The 19,359-nt window shown below is 39.4% G+C and overlaps 2 long non-coding RNA genes across 2 annotated transcripts; one reads left to right on the top strand and one right to left on the bottom strand.

The window, feature by feature from the left end:
- The first annotated feature begins 737 nt into the window (after positions 1 to 737).
- Positions 738 to 5,956, top strand: LOC117949520. The gene is made up of 3 exons (XR_004657706.1): positions 738 to 748; positions 1,524 to 1,532; positions 5,810 to 5,956. It is a non-coding gene; the product is annotated as an uncharacterized LOC117949520 (long non-coding RNA).
- LOC117949519 lies at positions 3,409 to 17,574 on the bottom strand. Its single transcript, XR_004657705.1, has 3 exons — positions 17,560 to 17,574; positions 10,518 to 10,520; positions 3,409 to 3,856 (listed from the first exon to the last, which is right to left on the bottom strand). It is a non-coding gene; the product is annotated as an uncharacterized LOC117949519 (long non-coding RNA).
- Between the last annotated feature and the right edge of the window lie 1,785 nt (positions 17,575 to 19,359).

Raw genomic sequence — 19,359 nt, 5'->3', positions numbered from 1 at the left:
AGGGACCTTTTGTGTGTGTGTGTGTGTGTGTGTGTGTGTGTTGGTCCATCGTCCTTCAAATAGCTGCACAATAAAGGTCGAAGAGGCTAAAAAACCCACTGACCTAATGCTGGCTTCACTTCTTCCGTGTCTACCCTTCACAATAAAAGCCCATCTTAAATTCACTCCGAGCATTTCGCCCGACACTAGATGTCAAACAAAAGCCAGACACGCAAACACATCTCGGAGCCTGACCCGGCAGAGCCAGCTGTCTTTCTCTGTCTCACTCTTATAAGTTGTGTAAGTGTGCTACCTTATAACACCAAATTACATTACCGCCAGCAAAATACCTTTGCTAATTAAATCCACGCTTAATACATTACTTAATCATTGTCAATAAATTAACACCTCTGTTGAAGTGTTCAACACATTAATAATAATACTGACAAGACGAGACACTTCAAAAATAGCCCCAATTTTGTGGGAAAACCACAGACCTGTCTACCCTTGTGGTGCTTGCAACATCTGCATCACGTTGAGCCGATGATGCACACACGTGAAAATCTGAATTATTGACTCTAGTAATTGCTTCGGCTAGTTGACTTTTAACTCAAGATTTTAGGAATGTAAGCCTGCAGTATCTACCGATGTTGAGACATGCTGCCCATCACTCAACAACCAAAGCATTCTTTCAGACAAAAAAAGCTGAAGGCTACAAAGGTCTACGCACTGAAAGCAACTGACAATCAAGTTCTGAAGTGGGCTACATGTATTGTTTAAATAGCTGGAAACTGTATAAATGTAGAAAATCCGCTTCCACTGAACAAAAAAAGACTCAAATCTTTATATATATATATATATATATATATATATATATATATATATATATATATATATGCTCTTATGAATGCATAATCTAGCGCATAAGGTTGTCCTGTAGCCTAATTAGTATAAAGTGAAAAAGGAGGGGCAACCTCTAGCTCACCTAGTGTTTGCACCCCATGTGTGCACCCCATGTAAGCTGAGTCCTTGACAGCAGTCCGGATTCAAATCTATGAACTGGTATTTCTGTAATATAATAAACCTTTGCCTAAAATGGGACTTTTTCTAAAAATCTTGCTCGTTCTGAGGTGTTGTTCCTGTCAAAACATCATCCAGCACTGCTCAGACACCACAGCACTTACAATCTGATGCCTGCAGCCATAGGAGTATCAATGGAGGCACGTCAAACAAGGCGTATCAATTTTGTTTGGGCCTTCACTGTTACCCTGGATGGTAGAAGGATCTCATTAATGTTATTTATAGAAAGCACAGTACTCTCCAGTCACCTCTCTGTAAGCTCTGCTAAAAACTATGGTATTTAGGTTTATTTTACAAAAATTGCTGTAATTTTTATGCTTAATGTTGGGCAATTACCATATCTTGAGATTGATGTTTATTGACAAAGCTCAGCGTTCAACCCCATTGTTCCTTCCAGGCTCTTAACAAAGTTCAGGGACCTGGGATCAAACACCTCACTGTGCATACAGATTCCCGACCCTAAGGTGATGCTGGTGGGCGGACCCACCTCTTCCACCCTTATCCTTAACACCGGAGCACCCCAGGGCTGTGTTTTTGAGTCCCCTGCGGTTGATGACACAGCTGTGGTGTGCTTTATCAACAATGAAAAGAGACCTACCTGAAAGAAGTAGAGGGCCTAAACCGCCTACCTACTCATAAATGTCAGCAAGACCAAAAGATGATAGTAGCCGTTGGTAGAAGCAGGGTAAGAAACAACCTCACACTTACTAACATTAACACCATTGGGTCATCGATGGAAAGACCGCTTAACCCTCAAAAAAGAAAAATAATTGGCACAAAAAATGGGTCAACAAAATAAGCGTTGAAAATGTTAATACAAATATAAAGAAACATTGGCAAAAACATTAAAAAAGCACCCACAACATTGAATAAGAGACAAAAATGTCGGAATAGCAATAATGTTGAAAAAGTGACCAAAACGTTTTTTTTCATGGTTGATGGGAAGTCAACACAAGGGTTAAAGTACCTTGGTGTCCACATCAGCAAGGCTTGGAGCGCTGCATACTGACTCAGTGGGGGGAAAGGCCAGGCAGTAACTGCTTCACCACAGACACCTGAGGATCTTTCGGGTATCACCACAAATATTGATGAATTTCTACTCATGCGTCATCGAGAGCGTCCAGACGGGGAACATTGCTGCCGGGTACGGAAACAGCACACATTTGCATACCCACAAAGAGTGGTTTGTTCGGCTGCACATACAAGAGATGATGCCCTACCCTGCCTAAAGGATAATTACACCAGGTCTTGTAAGAAAAAGGCTAGGAGAGTCATCGAAGATCCAAACCATCCGGGTAACAGCCAGTTAAGGTTGGGAGGAAGGTACCAGATACACCAGGCCTAGTTTTATTATTCTGGCTTGAGTTCATTATATATATTAGTATAAGCTTCACGTAAAGTTCTGTAAAGTTGTGTTAGCACCTGAAAAAACAATTCTGTGACTGTCAACAGAAAATGAGAGGAAGAAAATACTGTATCACAGTACCACCAACTATGTGTAATTCACAAGTACCAGAAACACCAGGACAACATTAAGAAGGAAGAGTTCTACCCTCTGGCTCTTAGGATTGTAAATCAGGACACTGTCTACGTATTTTATATTATTCATAGTCTGAGAAATGAGTCGTAAATTAGGCAAACAAACAACTCAAAACGTATGCTGGACTGAATCCTCAGACTGATGAGGCAAGCCAAGAAAAATTGTATAATTTTCTCCTCCGTTGAGTAATTACTTTTTGTGGGCCCTTGATGAAAAACACAACACAGCCGAGATCAAATATGCCGTTGCGCTTTGTAGCGCTAAAAAATGCATTGGTTATCGACTTCTTATCAACAAGGGGGGAATATTTGTTGAAGATGTTATCTTCAATGGTTATATCACTTTAAAGCATGTGTCTGTAGCCGTCTTGTTCACGTTAACGTAATTGAAACATTGGTTTATAAGTCTGCAATATGGCTGTTTTTTACAGCATTGTAATTCAGGGAATTTTTGTCAACCATCATTTCCAAGTCAATGCAAATACAGTAAATGTTGCTTTACAATGTAGAAAAGTTAACATATTTACAACAACAAAATGATGTTCAACAATATCAGATTCTATTTTTGTGCAAGTATATGTTCAGATATCCAGACCTTAAAATAAAAAAGGATTAGATAAATTGGGTTACACTTTAAAATGACACCATAATAAAAGAATTCCTTATGTGTAATATTTCATTGAATTTTCTTTTCCCTTTCAGTTGTGGGTTTTGTATGTTTACTATAATTTTGAGGACAAAGTGTAGCTAGTAACATTTGGTCATAAACAGTGATTACAAACGTGTTGTAACTAATCTGATCACGTTTGCTTGTTCACACTGTGGTGCAAGGGCTTACAATAGATGCACCTTCCACAGCAGCTATCCCTTGCACACTATTGGCTCTGCTTCTGACACTAAATCACATTTTATAAATTGTCGAAATTCTCAGCACAAATCCCCCCTTTTTACAAAGCTTTCTGATAAAGTTAATTCAGTGTCAAGGTAGTGCCAAATCATCTGGCATTACTACTTATCCCAGTGAATTTTTCATATGGACCAGGTCTACACCACACTCTTATCAATTCTTATAATATTCGCTCAATGGTTAATCCTACCTGCCCACGCTGAAGTTCTGGGCTAACGGTTGCTGCTTGGTACTGGCTCTTTATTGTCAACCCGTTCTCATGCCAAACTCGTAAAATATGGACGTTTGGACAGTGGCTGTCAGCGTCAGAAGCGATGAATAAAGCGCCCTTCAGCGTGTTTGTAGAACGCACTAAGAGCGACTATAGTAGCGAGTAGCGTGAAAGACCAAAAAGTCGCATAGGTAGGTAGGTAGGTAGGTTGAGGTGGTGGATTGGTCAAATGGGTCAAACAACACAAGACGTTCACCCAGGAGACCGGGGATCGTGTCCCGCGTGTCACGTTTTCTAAACCCAAGCTGTTACAACCTTTGGAGACTGTAGGACCCAAATGCAGAAAGACAGTAGGCAAAGTCTCGTAGCTAAACAAACACACAAAAACTAAATACAAAGGTTACTGAGGTAACAAGAGGCAGGTGACACAAGGGCTGGGAAACAGGTAGAAGACTATCTATCACAATAAAACAGGAAACGGAACATATACAAGACATGACCAAAAATAACACAATCACAAGACAAGACAGAAAACCAGTCGAAGAAATTCAGACGGAAAACAGACTGCCACAATAAGACAAGACAAAACACCCAAACCATAACACAAGCGTCGCTGTCTTCCCTAACCCTTATAAAAGGTTTTAGAAAACCTGCCGACTGCTGATTGGTCAGAGAGAATAGTTACTAATCACTGCGTCATCATTGAACAAACTCGCCATTTTTAAATAGTTTACCCAGCTGTGTTTTTTTTTTTTTTGCTGCCTCCAGCTTCTTTTGAAACAAAATGTGTGTGTGTGTGTTGCATTAGGTCATGGCAGTTTCCTGTGGCGTCACTATGACAACCAGCCACATTTGCCTCACTAAATCTAAAATAGTAAATGGAGGACGGGGCACCGCGGTCGAGCCGAGCTGGTACTATCAGCGAGTAAGCACCATAAGAAAAGCAACCGTAAGGTGTCTCCATGAGGTCTGCTTCCAGTTTCCCAGCAACCATCAAACAGTAGTTTTGCTTGTTTGATGAAAGGCCTCTGTTGTCACCTGTTTATTTGCCCGTCCTGATACCTTTGACCCCGGTACATGTGTAGCTCATTGATGAGGCGCACGGCAAACAAGACAGATAAGCTTACTCTGGAACGGCATACAATACATCAGTGTCACTGTCACTGAAGCCTGTTTACCAAAAGGACTTTAAGGTCTTTGAGCTAACATGACTTCTCACCTTGTCCTCTTTAAAGCAGAGTTTGCCATCTGGGTGCAAGGCTGGCGCTAGGTGGTAGACTTCACACTTAAACGTAAAGATAAAGATCTCTGAACATGCTGTGTGAGGCAGGAGACTGCACACCAACAACAGAATTCGTGTGTGCACATCCTATGTGGGGGCTCAAAGAATAAAGTCGTGCTTACCAGAAATGAAACACATAGAATCATTTATTTAGTTTTGGTTCATGTATTATGCATTTAATTTTTTTGTATTATTTTCATTTGTATGAGAGTGCACACAACAAAAACAGCTTCAAGCAAGAAAAATAATTGCTCAAAAGCACTCTTTTTTTTGGAGTGGAGTGTTGGTTGGGCGAAGTAGAAAATTTGAATAGATCATAACAAACTAAATTTGCATTGGACTTTTTCACTGTTGTATAAAACAGGCATGCAAACAGGTCATGGGTAAAAAAGGTAAGAAGGATAAGGCGGACCCCTAACCATCTACGAAAACTGTGTACATTTTAAAGTTTAACTCATCGATCTGGTGCACTTTGACAGCAAAATGAAGAGGCCAGATCTGTGTAGAATATGCGCTCTTGTTAACAATGTTGTGTTCTTGTAGGCGATTTAACCCTAAACACATTTTGTATGGCATACATTTGAATCATCAAAAGGACAAACTTTGCACCCTAAATTTGGACATTGATTTTTTATAAATACTTATCACATATAGAGCATCCAATTTGTACATGTAATATTAATTTTGTGAAACGAGGATCTTAAGCACTCATTCTTTGAAAAGGGTGTCAATAGATACAAATCTCATTCTGAAGGAAAGCATTCCATTAATACATTATTAGACCGCTCTGTGAAAAAGCAAAGGCAAGAAGATCTGCAGCTATAGACTTTTTGCAAACACGTGACCACGACCACGTGAAGACGCCATGACGGACGGCCGAATCACCGCAAGTACAAGCTAAACAGTTGTAGATGAGCGGAAAGTTACATTAGTTACAATGAGTTTAAAATAAATAACACTAAATAAATTGTATATATAATATAATATATAATAATAATACTACCTATTCTTTATGACTTCTTCTATTGAACAACAAGTTGTCGTGCCGTTATGGGTCTAGGTGGGGCATCTGGTAGGTGCTCACAAAGAGGGGTCTCTGGAGAAGTTGGAAATAGCAGGATTGGATACTGACCCTACCTCCTAACATTTTCAGTCTGCATGACTTCAGTCAACACGATCTGTACCACTACGTGGTAATCGGGGTATCCCCATGCACTGGTGCTGATCTCACAGCTTTTAAAAGTCTGCATGCTAACCAGTTCTTTGTAGCTGGCTGGGTTACAGGTACGCAACGCTACGCTAACGGCCGGGGGAGTTACCTCATAATGGCAAAGACAAGACATCAATCTAGGGTTTATTTTGTAGTAACATATATTCATTACTTAAGTAAAGATTTACAGTATATGACACATAGCTTATGTTTTTAGAGGATATGGTTGGTTGTGGCTACCCACATACCGTTGTTCACTGAGTGTGCCAATGCATGGACGCATCCCAACTCTGGGAAGCGCAGTCATTAATTATCAATCATACATTAATCCATACTGTAAATCACGGAGTGAATATGATCATTAGTAACCATACATAACTGGAACATCTAGCCATCTTCTTATCTGTAATTATGTTTGCTGTGTAAAGATTTGACCGGTGGATATTACAACCCAATGGGCAGCAGCTAGCGAGCTGTCCGTCTACAGCGTAGCTCTTCCGCCTTCCTTCGTGGCGTTCATAATTTGCACCAGTAGAGCATGATGTCATGTGCAAAGCTTCCCTTTAACGCAAGCTAATGTAATTTAATCAGAAAAAAACTATCGAAAAATCAATACATGTTGTAAAGTAGCTAAACTAACTAATTAGCATTGTTGTCCTTATGGTTGTTACTGCGTAGCGATCACAGACGGTATATAAAGATGTAGCAGTAGACGCTCACCAGATCTGCTTTCATTGCTTGAACTGGAGGACAGAATTTGCTCTCTGTTTCCCCACATTTTGCCACAGCTGATAAATTATCTGAACTTCTTTCAGCGGACTGATTTATAGCTGTCCTCCCTAGTGAGCGGTCTCTTATCAAGAAAATAACAGACTGCATTCTCCATTACAATTCAACCAAGCCATGAAATAATCCACGATACTAATGACACAAACAATTCCCACGTTGCCTTAACGTAACAAATACACAGATTTATGTAGATAAATGAGAGACTTTTTACTATGGGAAACCCTGTTGAGTCTTCCACGTCGCTTTTTGTTCCATTAAAGAAGGAAATTTGAAGTGCAGCAGTTAAACAATTCGAAGTGCAGGTGAGGAGTTTTTATGCCTGATAAAAGCAAATCAGATAGAAAATAGAGAAATTGACGAGAACATTCATGCAGGAATGAAGAATTCATTTTAGCCAAAGCAAAAGAGTCAGAAGCATTGTTTTTCGCTCATGCTTTAATCTCATTTATGACATGCAACACTTACCTTATTAGTCACAATATGAGGATGGGCTCACGTATGTCAGCACTTTGAGACAACTTTCTGTCCCAAGTGCTTATGTTGAAAACTGTCACACAGTGGAATGCATGGCCAAAAATCTGTCTCACTGAAGCCTTGCATATGACAACCATTTTTCATGCAAAGCTACCTGGACCACACAAATGTTACTCGACTTCAAGCTGAGAAGCTTCAGTGGACATGGAACAAGGCTCTTTGTTATCTCTGATAACATTATTATTAGAACAACATTGAGCATTTCTGATCTTGAGCCGATAAAGCTGCGTTAAAGGTTAAATGTGTCTATTAACCCTAATAAATGATAAAAGCTCACCCCTGTTGGTATCTTCCCACAACGACACTTTTGGTTTGGTTAGCTGAGCGTTCTCAGCTATCCAGGTCAGAGATTTGTGCGGGATTTCTTCAAAATGTCTCTCTAGAAACAATGTCCCATGTAATCAGGACAATAAATGTTTCTATGAAGAGTTTTTATAGGAACTACTTTCTTTTGAATAAACCGTTCCAATGAAAACTTTTCACAGAAATGTTTATTTCCATTGGAAACCAAAAAATCTTGATTCTTTTCACATATTTCAATTGGCTGTGGCTCAGGAGATGGAGCAGTTGTCCTTTAACCCCAAAATTTGGCAGTTCGGTCCCTGGTTTCTCCTGTCCCCATGTTAGGGTTAGGGTGTCTTTGGGTGAGACACCGAACACTATAAACTACGCTGGATTAAATGCATTGACAGTAGGTTTAATTTCACTGTGTTTTTTTTTTTTAGATAATTTTTTTGGCAATTACCACATTTAACAAACAGGACAGGTCAGAAATGAAAATGGAACACATAAATGCTTTTATAATGATGTTTTTACGTTAAAACAGACATGTGGCACAGTGAATCCTTAGGGTGAACTGTATCTGTGGATGGATATCTAAGGTACTTGCCAGTAAGCCTATCATTAGTGGGGATTTATATTGGCTAAGAAAATGTTAGATTCATGTTAAGACTTTTTAATTTTTTTTAAACTTTAAAATGTTGCAGTAATTTGGATGCCCCCCTGAGTTGACTCTGAGGACCCATTAGGGCTCCTGGACCCTCTTGTTGAAGATCCCTGCTCTAAGGAAAGAGCTGCCATGTTGTAAGTATATATCCTTGACGTTCCACTTCCGGGATTGCTCCGGTGCTGCAGGAATTTCTGCCGGATGAATGTATTTTTGCCAATTTCCATTTCCTTCCACTTTCTTTTTTGTTGGAATTTTAAACTCAGATTTTTGCAAGGTGAATTGAGACAGCTAGCTAGACTTTCTGTTTTCTGTCTAGAGTTTCCTGTTGCATGACTATTTTACAGCGGCTCCGTGCGGAGCTTAGCGCCGCCCATGACGATCATGATTGTCCATCCATCTTCGTCCGCTTATCCGAGGTCGGGTTACGGGGGCAGCAGCTCTAGTAGAAGAAGTCACGAGTCACCAACTCCGTCCCAGCTACGGCTGTCCGCAATTCAGCACACGGCAGATAGTGCGGGACAGGATGTCGAGCACAGAAACAAAATAAAACAGTGGGTTCATTTTCAAAATAAAATATACAGTGCTTACGGCGGATCATATCTCCCTGCACTACATCTTGGAAACACAGCACAGAGTCGTTTTCTCTCTACTCCTCTGGATGGAAACATACTGTTGTTGGTTTTGTCGTTTTATTCTACATTAATTTGGGTCCTCGAGATTCCAGCTGTCAATGTTCAGACCCTCCTAAATCTGCATGAGCTCAATGTCTGACAAAACTATTTTTCTGTCACTCTTGCAATTTTATCCAACTTTCTTTTTCAATGTACTTGCATCATAGAGTAACAACAACTTCCGTTGTAGACACTAAGCTGCACAAAGTTTCAGCTACATTTAATAGAGATTGTTTGATTAGTGTTTCTCCAAGGATTTATTGCAGTTTAATTTGTGAGTTCATTGAGTTCATCCCATCCAGAAGTTGGTTAGAGGTCAGGATGCATTGTAAAACTGTCAGTGGGTAACTAATAAAATAAATCTCATTTTGCAACTGTCCCTGCACCAGAGGGAACACTGAGGGAAATGAAGACACAGTGGCACACCAAAGACATGGTGAGTCAACGGTGTGAAATTGAAATAGTAATTAAGGTTATTATGCAATTTTTTTTTAAATGAAAAAAATACTAAAATAGCTAAGTGATAGACTTTGGACTCTGTAAGGGCAGCAAAAAGTAACCATCCCTTGAAGTTGAATTTAATTCAGGAGCTCCAAGCTAGTTGCCCGTTTTGCATTCAACAGCAGAACTTCATCATAGCAGGTTCAGCTCTTCACAGCCTTTTTCTGTTCTTCGAAGATGCCAAATGGACACACAGCCTCAAGGTTTGGTCACGCTTGTATTTCATGACAAATTCAAGTCATGTGAATAGAATCATAGCTATCAAGGGATTCAATCCTTAAGGCGAGTGTTGTAAATATGTGTGAAGCTTTCCCGCCAAGTTCAACTTCAGTGAACTTGGATATGCCTTGATTTGAAACTGATAGCACACTGTGTTAACAGCCTTGAGGCTACAGGTAATGCGATATTGCAATGTTGGAGTATGCAAAATACACCAGACAAGAAAGAAAGTTATCACTTAGAACTGCCTCGAGACCGATGCACCAGATTAGAATCAATGGTTGACCTTTGTAGATGATATCCTAATGGAGAACATCACATGTTAGGTTAAATGGATTATTTTGATAAAGTGTCAGGGAAAAGGGATAATATGTAACTAGAAACACAAATAGTTATGTTGGCTAAATTGAATGTAGACTTGTTCCTCCCTATAGTTTTTTATTCTCTGTAGTTATACTACTGTAGGTAGCCTATTTGGTCATAAACCAATCTATATTACACATTGGTGGCTGTATTGGAGCATCGATCAAGTGGGCTTATTGGTCGATTGCATTAGTTTTTTGTCTTGTATACACAATTTTAGCTTCTCCGTGTATGTTGGTGACAAACCAGTGCTCCAAACCAGACCATATAGGTTGATTTAAACCCACTAAAATACAAACCATTTTATAAATAAGCACCCCTAGCGCTGGCAGAAAATATGCATAGCAAAGGCAAACGGCGGCGCTTTAAATAGCTGCGGCCCTGAAGCTAAAACTGCATTTCGTTGCAATGTACCTGTACACGTGTAATGACAATAAAGTTGAATCTAATCTAAACGTGCTTATTAAACGTGCTGGGTCGGGATTATTGGTGTCACTTCTGACGCAGTTAGGTTAAGGTAAAGGTGGTGGGTGACCTTATAAAAGGTACGTTTCAGTGAGACACAGGAAAAGAATGGGACAGCTGGGTTTAGGAAAAGTGACACGCGGGATGCAAGCCCCGGTCTCTGGGGTGAAAGTGCTGTGTTGTTTGACTCATCCACCACCCCAACGATCCCTCCTACATGGAATTTCGGGCTTTAATACTCTTCTTTATTGTTGTTGCTCTTAATCCATAATTTTAAAGCACTGCGAAGCTACTGTGGCGAATTTACCAACCCTTCAATAGCATTGGCACACTAGTAATGGCCAGGCGTCCATGCCTACATGTGTCCTATTCACTGTCCAATCGGCTATCCTCGAGGTCAATGCCCAACCCCAACCAATCGTGCTGCTATAATTGAAGGGCATATAGGTAGGATTAGTAGGATTCGTAAATATCCCACACACTCACTGAGGGGGGATTGTTGTGTGAGGCTTCTAGCCACTGACCAAGCATCTGTATTTTATGAGGTGGGAGTGAAAACAGTAAAGTTTAGAAAAAGATAGGGGTTTAGGATAAAACCCAGGATAAAACCAGTAGATCTGTTACGTTAACGCACTTCCGGGTACGCATGTAACGCTGAATGGGATGTAGTTGCTTTTGTTTTGTATAGTAAAATAAAAAACTCCTCAATTTTTTTTAAAAATTTTAAACAGGACACAAACCCCAGCCGGCCTCCCGCTGTCTTATTATTTTCTTTGGTAACATGTTATTTGTTTTCGTTTGTCTGGTTGTTTTGATAGACGAAGCTATTATACAGATAAATCCTTTTCAGGCAAGTCCTGGTAAAAAAAAGGAAATTTAGAGCCTATGTCCTCTGAGCCAGTTGGAGAGACGTGCCATTCCTTTAAGCTTTGCCAAAATCTGATCATGTAATAGACAAAAAGAAAAGACCTCCTCTGCCATTACTGCATCCCACCCATGCGGCACATCTGTTAATGGTTAACAGTTGAACTCTTAAAAATAGCTACATTTCACACTGTTATGAGTATACTTGGCAAGATTTGCTTTTCGTCGAGCAAGACACCATGTCCTTGTAAATAAACCATTTCCATAGTGCAGCATAGTTCAAACCGCCAACAACCCTCCAAAGACAGCTTTGGCTCTTTCTCAAAGACAGGTTTTTGACACTTCAATACTCAGACTGTGACTAAATACGTAAAGTCAGTAATTTCTAACAACTAATTCTACCATTATATAGTCTGTCATGAGTGACCTCAACTATTGTGGGAGCAGAAGCACTGTTGATTTAGCTTTAAACTGTGTTTGAACCTGCAGAGGAAAGTGAAGGTTAGTGAGTCAGAGTGCTGGGTGTGTGTGTTTGTCATTTCAAAACTTTTTAAATCACTTTAAGGTGAGCATGTAAGCTAAGGTAGACTTAATGTAAATATGAGAACAAGCCACACCTGTTCTTTTCCAACATTACTGATGTTTGAACTGCTGCGCTGAAGAAACTCTTATTCAAAACCTATACAGATGACAGATGAGTTGCTTTTCTTTTATGGCAAGTTCCCCCTTTTAATCCTTTTTTAGGAATCTCTTTCACTCTTTTACTGTAAAGGAGGATCGGAATGGGATGCTGACAACTGGGAATTGGAATCCAGTGCCAGCGGGGAGGAATAGGGGTAGTGGAGGCCGGAATTACCACAATTATTTATTTTGTCAATGGGGAACACTACAGTCAAAACATTGTTTTTTAATGCACTGGTTAATTTTGAGGTTTTGGGCTATTTTGCTTCCATGAGCTATGTATTATTATAACATGTTGTATCATATTTTAGTGGAAAGAAAACATCCAAAATATACATTTACGTATTTTTTTCTTTACTGCCAGTGTCTGGACTTTATTGGGGGGATATTCCTATTTATCCACGGCCTCTATTCCCCTTATAAATAAAACATTGCAATTGAGTCTAATCCGCAAAACTTATCAACCTTTTATGCACCACGTTCATTAAAGTTATTTCACTCTTAAATGAAGCGCCCTATTTTAACAATCTAAGCGCACGGCGTAAACCGCATGGCGCAGGAGTGTTTATGGTGTGTCCAAATCCACTTTTGATAGTTCGACAGAGGAAAAAAGGGTCTGTGCGCTAGGCGCTTGATTCAAATGGGTTGTACTTGGTGTCTTCGTTAATTCATAAGTGTGTTTTGGGTGTAACATGCACACTTCTAGTCCATCTTTGCTGGGAGTCGCACATGCCCAGTACCTAGGTAAGGACTACTACACAGTCAGAAGCAGATTGTGAGGGTGTGCCACACTAGCAGCTAGGCAAGCATTATAATGTGTTCCAAAGTGATGCACTTTCGTCACGGACGTAAAGGCTGGACTACAATAGAGCGGTTTGGAGCAGTTGGTGAACAGTGTTTTCTGTGGGACATTGTGTGTCCCTTTGGGTTGGACTTACCACTTACTTGGAAAATACAAGGTATGCATCAGGGATTGTTTCATGGCCATTACAGACAGATGGAACGATTACAGCAACCCACATCTATTTCTACATACTTTTGACATGTGAGTGTTATAATAAGATAAACCTGTAAAAACATATCCTTTAACTTGCACTGCTTGTCTGAAGTGGCTTGTTTGGTGCATACTTTTCCATGTAGGTCCATGTAGCTCTCTCAGTCTCAGCCCCCCATCACTAGCAGATGGCTGTCTGTACATCTTTGCCAAGCGCAAACCAGGACAGAAGGCATCAATAAATTGTTGTGAAATTTGGTACAAACATTTAAGGCTCCCAGAGGATGACTTGTAATAACTTCAGTCCCCTGAACTTTCATGTAACGCCATCATTTGGCCAGCATTTCATTTTGTCCAAAACTTTGGTTTATCATCGAAGACTTGCAGAACCCTTGATATACTGTCTCAGCTGTACTTTGTGTTTAGTGCTAATTACCAACTGTCAACATGCTAACATGCTAAACTAACAGAGTAAAGTTGGTAACCATGATTCATGCTAAATCCCAACATGCTAGGCTAGCATTATAATTGCATGCTAGCATGCTGATGTGAGAATGGTGCTTTAGAGTCTTGGTATTATATTTCCAAAAAGGAGCTTAAAATTAAGAAATAAAGGTAAACTAAAAGTTCAAAAATGTAGATAGTAATCTGTTTTAGTACTGTGTTGAAGCTGACCTATCCAAAATACAAATGTTGCCAAGTTCAGGTTTCACATGTTTGTAGAAGTTTTAAGTCAGGTTCATCACTTGGACAGTGTTGTTGACCCGAATGTTGATCTATTGCTTGTCATTGGCGAGATCCGTTTAAAAAAAGCCACAATAATAGGGTTTGGGAATGAACAACAAGGTTCACTGTCTTTCTTTGAGTGGTTTCAATGTGATTCTGAAACGACCAAGTAGAAAAGATTTTGTAGGTCACAGGCAAGCTAATTCAACACAGAGCCGCCCAGTCGGGACGTTGTCTCCAGCAAGATGAGAGGGCACATTAGAAATCCTTTTTACCACAGCCAGTTTTACTGATTCTCATTCCTGTTCCAATGCAAAGTCAATGTGCAGCTCTACTTAGTTAGGGAAGCGAAGAAATCATATGATTGAGTCAGAGAGAGATGGATGGTAGCCCCTCGAGGATATGTGCAAGGCTGTGTGGAGGGAGGTCAAGGAGAGGAAAAGAGAGAAAGCTAAAGAGGTCACGGAGAAGTTCTCAATACTGATATATTTAATTTACTTCATTTTATTTGTCCTAATCTGTCAGAAACAGAATTGTAATTGAATGGTTTATTGCCAAACATGTTTTGAAGTACAAGCTATTTGACTTGATTATGATTTGGGGCATAACAATAAACACAGTGCAAAGGAATAAAGGCATAACACAAAAAAGAACATTTACAATAAAATATGACAAATGTAAGAATATATGAAAACTATATTATTAAAGTATCTGTTTTAATGTGTACAGTTGTGCAGGAATGTACAAATTATTGATAGTAGTAAGGATTGAGCTAATGTAACGCATAATGTCAGAAGTGGATCGAGATAAGAGTCCGTGTCAGTGGGGGTCCCGGGTCTTGTTGAGGAGGCCAGCTGCAATTTTTGTGGTGTGATGCTTTGGTCCTGGTGGGCCGCAGCCTTCTGCCAGACAGGAGTGTTTTCAAAGAGTTTGTGTCCAGGGTGCAACAGGAGGAGGTGTACAGGTCACGGAGGCAGCCACTCACTGTCTCGGCAGAGCGAATGACACGCTGCAGTCTGCCCTCGTCCTCGGCAGCGTTGTATGATAAAAAGCAGAAAACAGCCAATGAGGTCATGTCTGAATTTATCAGTGTAATTAAGAATTATGTGCAAAGATTTGCTGCAATTATACTTTAAATACAGATTTGCTTGTGTAATAGGGATACGCACCTAAAACCAGCACTGATTGAAATATTTTGACTTGTGGCTGTTCAGTCTGGTTCAGTCCAGGCCTATTTGCTCCAATTTCTAAATTCCCACCATTGTTCTGGCCCACAGTGTTTGATGGCCTTTCCTGCCTCTTACTACATGTGCTGAACACTGCTATACTGTGCAGTGATTTAATTTTAGTAATCTCTGCACAACAGATGGGCACAAATGGTGTAACTGTTTTAGAAGTTCTAAATCCAGATTTATCGCATATTTAAATATCCTAGGGAGAAATATCAGCAAAGAATTTGAGTGATAACAGAATCAGATCAGATGGCTGAGGATAAAATGGACAATCTTGCCATTTATTAAGTTATACAATGGCAATAAATACACTGGTTATACAACTGAGATTTACAAGACCGTCTTTTTGGCTCAATTCTTTATTATTACATATCGTGTTTTAAGGACATGTATTTAGAACACTTGTTGTTCTTCTTCTAAGAAGTGTCTTGCTCAGGGGCACATCAGCAGTGCAGAGAAGGCAAACTGGCACCTTTCCCCCCTCGGCTCTTGGTCCGTACGGGGCCAAGCAAAGTCCCCACAGACTGAGCTACTGCTGCCCCAAAAACTGAACTTTAATCTTGATTTAAAAGTTTACAAACTGGAAACAGAACATTTTAACAGGAGAGCCGCTGGGTGGTATTATACTCTGAACTGAATTAATATTGGTATGTTTGGACAGCTGTCAAAATGCAGTATATGTAGCAGACATGGAATGACTCATACAGTAAGAGAAACTTTAGGTTCCCAACATAGGAAGGCCCAACAGTTGAGTAGAGCGTACTTATTTACAAAATGTATTTACATGTATAATGAATGTATTTATTAAATCAATAAAAAAAATAAAAATAAAGACAAATCGGATTTATGTCAGAATGTATTTTTTGGACATACTTTTTTGATTTTGTTTTACTTAAAGGTGCCCTTTTCAATATTTTTTCATTTTAAAAATATAGTTCAAATGATTACATACAGTGTAATGTGAAGTGGTCACTCCTGATGAACACAAAGAGAATGATCCCCATTACAGTGCAGTTCCACTCAGCTCTGCAGAGCTTTTCTTTTCTTTTCTTTCAGCTTAATGTTTTAGGTTTTATTTCTCACAATTTTAATGTTTTAAACGAGTCACGGCTCTCATTGACCTCATGTTTCCAGCAGCAGCAGAAGTTGTTAGTACAATAAATTTGTGTCACAATGCATTTATTATCTCTAACAAATCCCTATCACCTCTAAGAAACTCAGTGTACACTACCTGCCCAGCACAAAAAAAGTCAGCAACTTTGCTTTTGGCAACTTTGCTTTTGGCTTTTTTTTCTTCTTTAAGGGTTTTTATTTGACAGGACAGCTGAAGACAGGAAAGGGGAGATAGAGGGGATTGACACATAGCAAAGGGACGCATGTTGGAGTCGAACCAGGGCCCGATGTGTCGAGGAATACATTTCGATATAAGGAAGCCCGATCTACCAACTGAGTTATCTGGGCGCCAAAGTGATTAACTAGCTGATGAACATAAGGCAGCTGCTGATGAAGATCTTTATCTCAGGAGTTGGTAGAGACCAAAAGGAGAGTAAAAGCCTAGCTCACTAATATGTATACTGTATAAGTAAAATACAGGAATGGCTCCTCACCATTTTTATTATATAGGCCAAATGTACAAATACATTTAATGTAGGATTTTAATATGGTAAGCTAGATATGCGGCAAGTATACATTTTCTTCTTTGATAATCCAATCTGCAAGCCCAACCACACGACATCTCCCAAACTATAAGTATTATGTCAAAATATGGTTGTGCTTAGTTGAAGCTTCATCGTCTCAGCTGTGCATTTATTAACAAACTAGAAATAGTTCACATACTTTTCATACATTTGTGGAAACCAGGAAACACTTTAGTATGATGTATATATATATATATATATAAAAATCAAATGCTTAGACTGAAATGAAATAACATCATAATGGCAGCTTTCCAAAGCAAATATTATGACCTCCATCTCCTACGATGTTTTTATTTTGTGATATTAAGATATGTATTGTGCTTAATAATATTTGTTTAGGTCTTGCGTTGGACCCCAGTAAGAATAGTCTTCACTACGATGATGACCAATGGGGATCCTTACTAAATAATAAACAGATCATTAAGCACTGCACAAACAGGAGTTAAACACTCACACACAGCCACAGGTTACTATCATCGTGACTCCCATCTATTCACCAGAAGAACCATCAGTCAGGACCACTATTAAAGCTGTGGAAGGCACTTTATTTTTGGCATGCGCAAAAATTCGATAACAATCACGGGAGAGTTTGGTCAATCACAGGTCATTTCAGAGGGGAAAAGCGTTCCTATTGGATGTTCGGAGCATGCATTGCCCGATAAAGACGGGAGAGCTGCAGCTTTAAAGTTATGTTGTGATGCATGATTGATAAGGTGACGCTGTGTCACGGCAATACTATAATAAAATGCCAAAATCAATCACAAAAACAAATAAACTGAAGTGTCTGTCTTTGACTTCCCGTGTTGCAGCTGCAAATGTTGCCACAAGGGAGATGGCCAAAATACAAAGAACTACCTACAACACAAAGCCATAACCGTTATTTCTACCAATATTCTTTTCAGTTAGATATTAACGTTTTGTACGTAAAATATTAATCTGATATGCAACTATTTTCCCTTTAACATGCAGTGATGTAGGACTATGAAGTAGCACAAAAGGCCATGATAGATTCACCAGCTATTGACCATCTTTAATGAATTTGTGCACATGGCCAAAAAGTCAAAGTTTTTGTATCTTTTTGAACGTCTTCTTGCAGGTGGTGAAGACCAACAACTTCAGACAATCTGTTAATTTCTCTAATTAGGAAGGTATGTTGTTTGATAAACCATCTACTGAACATTTAATCCGATATGAAGACTGTTCATTTCCAGAGACACATGACTTAACTGCATTAAGCTTTGATAAAATATCTACTGAAGTCATTTCACATGATAGGAATCAAGTGCTGCATTCAGTAAAGTATGCAGGCCCAGCGATGAATAGCCATCATCAAAGTGTTACATGAAGGAAGGAAAAAGTTTGTTGTTTGTGCCGGAAGTTCTGCATCGGTGCTTGATTTAGAGCAAAACAAAGCAATGTTTAATTGAGTCATTAATTATTCATTATTTATGGCAGAAAGTTTTGTTCACTTTGAACTATTGTTGTAACTCTCAGGCAACATTTTATCTATGCCAGAGCATTACGACACACACAGCCAATTCTCATATTTTTGATTTATGTGGCGTTTGAAAAAAAAAGGAAGAGCAAAATCAAGCAGCCGAATGAGTAAAGTATAAAAAGACTGACATTAATAGAAATAAATTTAGTTTTATTTCAGTAACCAATTAGAATCTGTTCCAATGTCTTTAGCGGTTTTACAACAGCCAAGGTTGTGGGATATTCATTTGATTACTAAAGCACTGTGCCCAGGAGGCCGTGGTTCTAAGTGACATGGTTGGCACAACACACAGCTGTAAAATCACTATAAAGCACGGTCTCAAGTGTCTTATTGCATTCATAAAAGTTTACTACATATACAATACCTGGCAATGCTAGTAAAATAAACAAAAAAAATGCAATCATTTATTGAGAAAAATTACCATTCGTCTGCCAAGCAATGTAGTCAACTACATTTGTCAGAAGAGTTACCAAGCAACACATCATCCACAACTATTATTCTCACTTTCCCTTGCTGTTGTCACTTGCCATTGATATCATTTTGTTACAGTGTAGCCTGGTTACTTGCTGAGCCAGCCAAGTCTTTTCCAATCCTATTGCCAGACAAGAATGTTTATACTTGACAATCTTGAGAAAAAAAAACTGGATTACATTTAGTCAAATTTGTGAGTCCAATACAACGTTTGAAAATTCTCACTTTGAAACATCTAGCACAAATGAGGCGATGCCTAGGAGCTAGTTCAGACAGGTAACTTGAGCTGCACTGATGTATACAAGTGGCATGCTTCACGCTCGGTATAATTTACCAAACACACCCCATCAATTTGCCGGTAAGCTCCTCGTAAATGGCGCGGCTGCCCTGCTCTCCTATTGCTGACTGATCTGTAAGCCCCAACACCATCCCAGCATCCACCTGCAGGCTCCAACAAGGGAGAAGCTACTTTATCATCACTCCCCAATATCTCATCA

The sequence above is a fragment of the Etheostoma cragini genome, chromosome 8, assembly GCF_013103735.1.
Source record: "Etheostoma cragini isolate CJK2018 chromosome 8, CSU_Ecrag_1.0, whole genome shotgun sequence".
Taxonomy (NCBI): Eukaryota; Metazoa; Chordata; class Actinopteri; order Perciformes; family Percidae; genus Etheostoma; species Etheostoma cragini.
The sequence above is the reverse complement of the archived record's forward strand: the minus strand, read 5'-3'. Positions and strand labels throughout refer to the sequence as shown.